Source organism: Salvelinus fontinalis, chromosome 6 (assembly GCF_029448725.1).
Source record: "Salvelinus fontinalis isolate EN_2023a chromosome 6, ASM2944872v1, whole genome shotgun sequence".
Classification (NCBI taxonomy): Eukaryota; Metazoa; Chordata; class Actinopteri; order Salmoniformes; family Salmonidae; genus Salvelinus; species Salvelinus fontinalis.
This window is the reverse complement of record NC_074670.1, coordinates 67,736,153-67,744,230: the sequence shown is the minus strand read 5'-3', so window position 1 is coordinate 67,744,230 and position 8,078 is coordinate 67,736,153. Positions and strand designations below refer to the sequence as shown.

General features: G+C 43.7%; 1 protein-coding gene across 3 annotated transcripts in view; it reads left to right on the top strand.

Annotated features, from left to right (window-relative positions):
• Positions 1-571: 571 nt before the first annotated feature.
• LOC129858322 (protocadherin-1-like) overlaps positions 572-8,078 on the top strand; it is a 374,038-nt gene continuing 366,531 nt past the window's right edge. For 2 of the 3 annotated variants that reach the window (XM_055927474.1, XM_055927475.1), the window contains exon 1: positions 573-1,191. The gene's annotated coding sequence lies outside the window, so the exon portion shown is untranslated. Of the gene's footprint in view, positions 1,192-8,078 lie in introns of all 3 variants that reach the window. The other variant, XM_055927473.1, reaches the window with a different exon arrangement.

Below are 8,078 nucleotides of genomic sequence, written 5' to 3'. Positions count from 1 at the left end.
TAAACGAATGATAGAAACAGTGTCAATGGTGACATATGTGTTCCCCACATAACATAACCTATAGCCACCTGTCAAAATGTGTTAGAGTTCATCATGGACCGAGATGAAGGCGGAATATCCAGAATGATAAAACCAATGAGCGGATCAATATCTCTCTCTCTCTCTCTCTCTCTCTCTCTCTCTATATATATATATATATATATATATATATATATATATATATATATATATATATATATATATAATGTATTATTATTATCTCTCTCTATGTATATATACATACATATATATATATGAAACAGTGAGAGAGAAATTTCTAAAATGTAGGCTTATGTGAGAAAGATAATGTTAGGAAATCTACATAAATGGAACTTGCTTCGCTCCACCTTTTTTGCTGCTTGTGTATGTATCCGTGTGTGTGTGTGTGTGTGTGTGTGTGTGTGTGTGTGTGTGTGTGTGTGTGTGTGTGTGTGTGTGTGTGTGTGTGTGTGTGTGTGAGAGAGAGAGAGAGAGAGAGAGAGAGAGAGAGAGAGAGAGAGAGAGAGAGAGAGAGAGAGAGCAATCATTTTGAAATCACTTCACTCTCACACACACAACGTGCAGTCGCGCGGTGAGCGGTGGAGCGAGCGATCCCGAGGCAGCCCATAGTTGTGTAGCTGTACAGAGGGTGACTGACAGAGGACCAAAACGCTGGCAACTAATGGACATATAGTATATTGTTTTGTTTTTTTTACTCTGGAACCCTCTGCTACGGGAACATATTGAGGATTAGCTTAGCAGCTGGTGAGAATGTTCCAAACTAAGCACAGGATGCTGCTATAAAAGTGGTCCGGAGACGTACTATATATGGTTGTTTCCGTATCCGAGGAGGGGACAACAAACTGATGTGCAGCGCTTCTGGTCACCAAGTTGTTTTCTGACGGCAATTAACGCACTCGATTTGATATCAGGGGGACCGTCATTGGATTTGAAGGAATAGGCTAACCGTCGTCGGCTGATCAAGTGGATTGTTTGTTGTTGGGGTTTTTTATCACGGGGAGTGCGTTGTTCATGTATTGTGGATTCCTACTTGCGGGGAGATATTGAGGGCTGAAGTGGCTTCGTTCAGGAGAGGAAAGGGATCGAAGCTTCTAGCCCGGCTGAAGCGCTCAGAACTGGGATAGGCTACTGAGGAGTTCTCATCCATCCAAGGTAGGCTATGAACTTCACTGTCACGACTCAGCACCCATATGATGGCTTTATTGACCGTAAACACGCACATATTATGATTCACATACGAGTAGAGCCAACAAAACAGCCTCGAATCTTACATATTATAATTTCCAGATTTTGATAGTTCAATATTGTGTCCGTCACCTGCCTTTCATAACCTACCAGTCCCTTGGGTAGGCAATGCGATCTATTACGCTCAATACATTATTACATCATATGCAGGTCCGATATTGTGTATTTTCCATTTAATTGGGAAATGTAGCATTATAATGCCGACTGGGGGATAGGTAGAACTAAATGTTCCACAAACGTATGGGGATTTCGGTCCGTTTCATTCCGAGGTTGAACACTTGTTGTTTGCTTTCCGACCGTGGACGTGTGTGTCAGCGGTTGATATTCACCGCATGATCTTTCCACTGATGACTACCGATGTTAGATGTTTTCCCCTACACTCGCCTACTGGTGTTGATTTCTCTATGAGCGACGGTGCGCTTACTCAGTTCACCCTCAAAATGTACTTTCCATATACGCCATAAATTAGCTAAAGCTCCCAACGAAATATATCTCTCTGGGTTCACGAAAACCGATTTTTATAAGGACTTCCAGTGAGGAATATTTGAATTAAATATATATTCATTTCCTAATTGTGTATTTTTTTGTGTGTATACCTCAGCCCAACCGAGCCAAATAGGCATATGAGTTGAATGTAATAGGCTAATAGTAAGGTCATAAATAGCCTAATCAATAGGCTATTTCCATTACAATATATCAGGACAGAATACCCGGCAATAGGCCTATAGGCTAAAGTAGATTTATTGTAAATTCGCCACGAATTGCCAAATAAGTAACTTTTTTTTAAATAGTCACCTAATGTAATTTATAAAACAGTCATATGGGTAGCCAATACGCCCTTCCAATACAGCCCGCTATTAGACGCGCTTGTATCACCTGTAGCTGAGTCTTTGCAAATGGCTTATTGTACAGTACCTTTTAAATGAACATTCCCTCTTATTTTAGCCTAGGAGTTTTTATCGACAGCCAATATGTCATAGTTATAACTAAATGGCAATATCTGAACTATATCAGCTCTTTTTAAAAGTAGGATCAATGCTGGACAGCTCTCTGAAGCGGCAGCCGTAGCCTTTTCATGACAGCCTCACTTGGCTGTGACATTACTGCGAAATCCGGTCTTTCTGGCTTCTCCCGTTCCAAGCTGTCTCCTTCCACAGAGGCGTCTAACCTGCTAGGCAGGATGGTGATGATGCGGTACACATGAAACCATAAAGATGAAACTCGCACCTCTGAATCGCCTATCTCTTAGAATGCTTTTCATAAAGTGTTATATAGGGAGATTGAGGGCGCAAAGACACACCATTAATGCATGCAATTACCTCATCTCCTCGCCACATAATAATACTGGCCTATATCTATTTTCTTAATTTTCATATGTAATAAAAAAATACAACTCTTGAATAGTGTTTTCCCGATAAGCGGTCATGAACTTGATGACCCTCCCCACCGCAGGTAATTTTGGCTATTGCAGAGCCTTCCCAATTGGCAACAGGCTGCTGCATTCCATTTAAGCCCTTCAAATAAAGAGTCTAAACTCTAAACGTAGGACATCATTGACAAAAACTGCTCTGTAGTAGGCCTAGCCAACGACAATGTACACAAGCCTGTAAATTGTAGTCCGGCGTAGGCTAGTGACTGATGAAGCAAGCGTTAGGGGGAGAAAGGTTTTGGGTTAAAGGAGCTTCAGTCAAAGCAACACGATTCCTTCCCCTCTGGTAAAATGCCAAGCGCATCCACTCGTCTTATTCATTTGCATACGGGATTCATGCAATTAAAATCGAATCGATGCTGACAAAGCGTTTCTATTTTACGTTGCTTACATAGCCTACCCGAAAACGTGTCAAAAAACGTGGACAAAATGTGTTGCTTTATTTTAAACGGGTAGAGGCCTAGGCCTACTGTAGATTGGTCAAGCACACTATTGTGGACTACTCCATTCAATTTGCATACTTACAAGCAACAAAATAACGCAGGTCAGTGGAGTGATTGGTGACAGTCAGCCCACCCGGTTCCATGCAGTTTGAGTTATGCACTGAGGTTAATTATCTACACAATGGCGGATACTTTAATGTCACGCGCGGGGGGGATTCTGCGGGTCGTTTCAAGCTCCTCGTTTATTCGGTGTGTTTTACTGCGTATGTTAAGATCAGCACAATCTTGACTCATTGAATCGTGAGTATTTTCATTAAGTTTGGTATTTTAAAAGAGTCGGCTTTAATTGTTTTTGCATATTATTTGACAGTAGCCTAGTAAATGATTCAGCTGTGTACTGTAGCCTATTGGCCTTGACGAATTGTCAGCCAACTAGAGATATGCTAGTCTACATGTGACCCTTTTCCATAAGCGAAAAGGCTTCCTGTGTCTGTTGTTTCGTATGACTGGTTTAATTTATATATTTCTTCATTCCATTATTTTACTTTTACATGTGTGTGTATCGTTGTAAATTGTTAGATATTACTGCACTGTTGGAGCTAGGAACACAAGCATTTCACTACACATCTGCAAAATATGTGTATGTCACCAATAACATTTGATTTTCTGAAGTAGCATGTCTTTCCAATTCTCCTCGTCATGATCAGATTTCAATTGTGCAACGCGGCGAATGAGCAGGGAATGTCGAGATAAACTCGAAAAATATATAGGACTTGTTGGGTAGGCTATTCACATTTTTATGTTAAATGAATGATCTGAGTCAACAGGTTCACAGATGCCTTCATTAAAATTCAGAAAAGTTGAAATGTCATTTTTTTTATTTATATTAAAGGTCTTAGCCGTCTACCATAGACCTCGTGAGAATGGGTGTGGATAATTGTCTATGCTTGAAATTATGCATTTCCACGGCATGTTTTGGGTTCATTAAATCCTATTCCAATTTAGTGAAAGTGACTTCCAATTAGGTGTGTTGCCACCACAGCCAGGAAACAAGAGGATTTTTTCTACATAGTAATTTGCCAGAATTAGACCATGTAGGTTACATATGGATATAATCATTGCATTCATTTTGACTCCGGCAACTGTAAATACATATGTTTTCAAGGAGCTCACGCCATGACGTCTGATATTTTCCTAGGTCTTATCTTGTAATATATAAGTAGAGAGTAGTTCCATCTGCCGTCAGGGGGATAATCCCAATGTGTTTATACTGCGTGTTATGCTCAATTGAAGACAAGGCGGCATGGTGTCAGACGATATGGAGAGGGGAGTGACCGCTCTGTCTGGTTGAGAGGCTGGATGTTGTGCACCTTGGTATGATCCAAGGAGGCAGCCGAATTATGGAGATCAAACAAAGGTGCCGTAGCTCTGGTATTTGTATATCATTGACCGTAGCTAGATAACACCTCATTTTCTCTCTGGAGATGGTGCTAGCTAGTGCATTGGCAAAGAGCAGTCAGTTGGAGCGGTTAATCATTCTCACTGCAGTTTATCTCCTAGGCTAGACTAGAGGGAGATAGAGAGGATTCAGTGTCCTGCTCATCCAGACTAGAGTCTTCCAGCCCAGTGTCTCTGCCACAGCACAAGAGACAGCGTCTCATCAACACTTCAGTTACCTCGCTAGTAGATACAATGCTCTACTAACAACCATACGTGGTGGTGAACTATGTTACAGCCTGAAATTGTTCCTGATATTTTTTGCAGTGAGTTCCCACCAGCAGCCCCGCAGATAGTCCCGGCATGTTGTGTCTCACTGTACATCATCCTAGCATGCCGTATCTCTGCCAGCCAGCACCAGTGGGTGGTGTAGTGGAGCACTTTAGTCTCCATTCGCCCTAAGCAGTCAGCCGTGTCTCGGTGGTGCTATGGTCTACCTCTTTGACCGGCATAGTCTGGCACACAGGCTAGCAGACAGGCACCCAGCAACAGTTTGCCTGCTTCCCAATAAAGGGGCGAGAGTGATCTGGGCCAAACAATTGGGTTGAATGAAATCGTTAAAGTAATCCCTTGGGTAAGGGACCACCCATCTAGCATGGAGAGAAGCCCCCGTCCAGCAGTCCCCAGAGCGGGGAAGAGAATGGGGGCGATTGTACTGGACAATGACCTGGCTGGATGGGCCATCCAAGGTTGGGTTCTGTTTGGCTTTGGGACTTGCTCACCAACCCCTCTCACCTTAACCCGCCCTCCCACCTTCCTCCATCCATAGGCTCTCCAGGCCAGTTTCTTGTATTGTGGCGATAGAGAGCAGTAGCAGGAGGCTGTTCAATGTGCTCCTCAATTCTGACAATGGAGCCAAATAATATGTGTGTCTGTGATAGATTTAGATGTCCAAAGTGTTTATGCAACAGATCCCTTCAAACCTGAACAGTTGACAAGCCAGTGTACAAAAAATGCAAAGAGTCATGTTCTGTGTGACTGGTACTATGTGGTTTATACATGAAGGGAAAAGTCACTAATACATAAGATGGTAAAGAATGTGCTTGATTGTCTGGAAGAGCCGTGTGTGTACATGTGCCTGTGTGTGTGTTGGTGGAGGGGTTCCTCTACTTATGTTGTTGTTGGTAACTAGGTAATAACAGTTGCTGTCATACTCCAAAACTCAGCAGTAGCACAACAAGTTCTAAAACAAATAAGCTAACCTTTTATTTGTTTGCCTTGAGATCTTATGAGGAGTTGGTAGGCGAGTCTTGTATAGTGCAGTAACAGGCCCTGTATTGTGAGGTTACACATTAACCAGGGAGGGGCAGATGTCGTCGTCCGGTGCTCTCTCATAGAGTCAATCATTCCTCCAGTCTGGAACTATGACACTTCTTAACCTCCATAAATGCCACTGTGTAATTAGATTCTTGAATTATTCAGCCTTATGCACATTCCAATGAGGGCTTGAGTGAAGTGTGTGTACAGTGTCTTGCTACCGTGATGCAGCGGCATCGCCATGGTAAATGACTTAGCCAACCGGTCGGCCTGCTGTGCGTGTATCACTGTTTCTTACACAACTGCTTTTGTGTGGCTTTATTAAGGCTTGACTGTAGTTGGCAGAGCCTAGTGGTGCTTTGGCTTGTTCTGGAGTATACCGTAGTGTAGTTAGCAGAGCCTAGTGGTGCTTTGGCTTGTTCTGGAGTATACCGTAGTGTAGTTAGCAGAGCCTAGTGGTGCTTTGGCTTGTTCTGGAGTATACTGTAGTGTAGTTGGAAGAGCCTAGTGGTGCTTTGGCTTGTTCTGGAGTATACCGTAGTGTAGTTAGCAGAGCCTAGTGGTGCTTTGGCTTGTTCTGGAGTATACCGTAGTGTAGTTAGCAGAGCCTAGTGGTGCTTTGGCTTGTTCTGGAGTATACTGTAGTGTAGTTGGAAGAGCCTAGTGGTGCTTTGGCTTGTTCTGGAGTATACCGTAGTGTAGTTAGCAGAGCCTAGTGGTGCTTTGGCTTGTTCTGGAGTATACCGTAGTGTAGTTAGCAGAGCCTAGTGGTGCTTTGGCTTGTTCTGGAGTATACCGTAGTGTAGTTGGCAGAGCTGGGTTCAAATACTATTTGAAATCTTTCAAAGACTTTGGCGTTTGCTCTAGAGTTTTAGATGTAACGGGGTTAACTTTTTTTGAACTATTCTATTGGTCCATTAAACCAGACAAGCTCAGTCAGGCATGTAAAATTGTATTTGAATCCAGATCTGGTAACTAGCTGGCTGGTTGAGGGAAGGTTGCTGGGGAGTTAGGATGATGAATTCCTAGCCACGGGTTTGAGTTAAAACCTTAATACAACGGTTGTGCGCCGTGTCAGCGGGGAGGCCTCAGAATAGCAATTAGCCTGTTAAATCTGTTAACCTCCCTCAGTGTGGAAGCACAATGCTCACCCAGAGAAAAGAGGGAGAGGGAAAGATGAGAGGAGGGAGGGAGGAGAGCGAAGGAAACTGAAGGAGGGATGGAGTTGGAGATACAGAGAGAGAGGGAGTACATGAGGGAGAACGTGAAAGAGAGAGCTAGAGAGGGGTAGCGAAGAAGGGAGGGGGGGAGAAAGAGTGTATGTAGAGAGAGAGAGAGAGAGCGAGATGTACAATGAGGGGATTTGTAATGGGTCTTTGTGAGCAGGATTTAGCGTGCAGCAAGTATTCTAGCAGAGGACACAGCATCACAGGTGTAGGGCAAGTGTGGGTGGCAGGAACAGACAGAGAAATATGAAAGCAGTAATGGTTGTGGAGCATAAAAAAAACAGCCTGTCTCACGCAGTACAATACACAGTTTACAAGTCAATGCCTTTCTATCCTGACATCTATTGGTTTAAATACCGTTTAAAGTTGACAGAATCAAGTGGGTGTGGTGAGAAGGAACGAGGAAGCTACTAGTTTCCAAGGTATTCTACGACAGCAGAGTGCTCTGGCTCGCATTGTTCTCTTTCGAATTCTCACATGTCGCTCACGCACATCTCTCCAGCGCTGCTGATGAGGAAGGTTGGGGGAGTTTGCCCCTGTTGATTTAGTAGCCGAAAAGCGTTGTCGCCATAAATCGGACTCCCTGTCCTCTAAATCCTGGACTGCTAATGTTGACAGATAAGGCACTGAAGAAAGCTGTGTTGACGGCCCATTGTCATTCAAATATATGCGCTATTGTCTGCCGTTGCTTGTCTGGACACTGGTCGGAGTGTCCCGTCACTCCCCTTTCCACGAAGGCTGAAAGGGTTAAGGGGTAACGGGGAGGTGCTTTAAGGCAATGCCAGGTGCCAGATGTAGATGTGACTTTAGTAAGTCTGGAGTGTTTTGTAAACGTTGGAGTCGTTAAGGGGCCCTGCCACTCAGAGCCACCAGGGTGTTTCATTTCCATCTCAATGTCAACCTCTTTGCCAGGCCACTCAGTTCGACCAGTCACACACACAC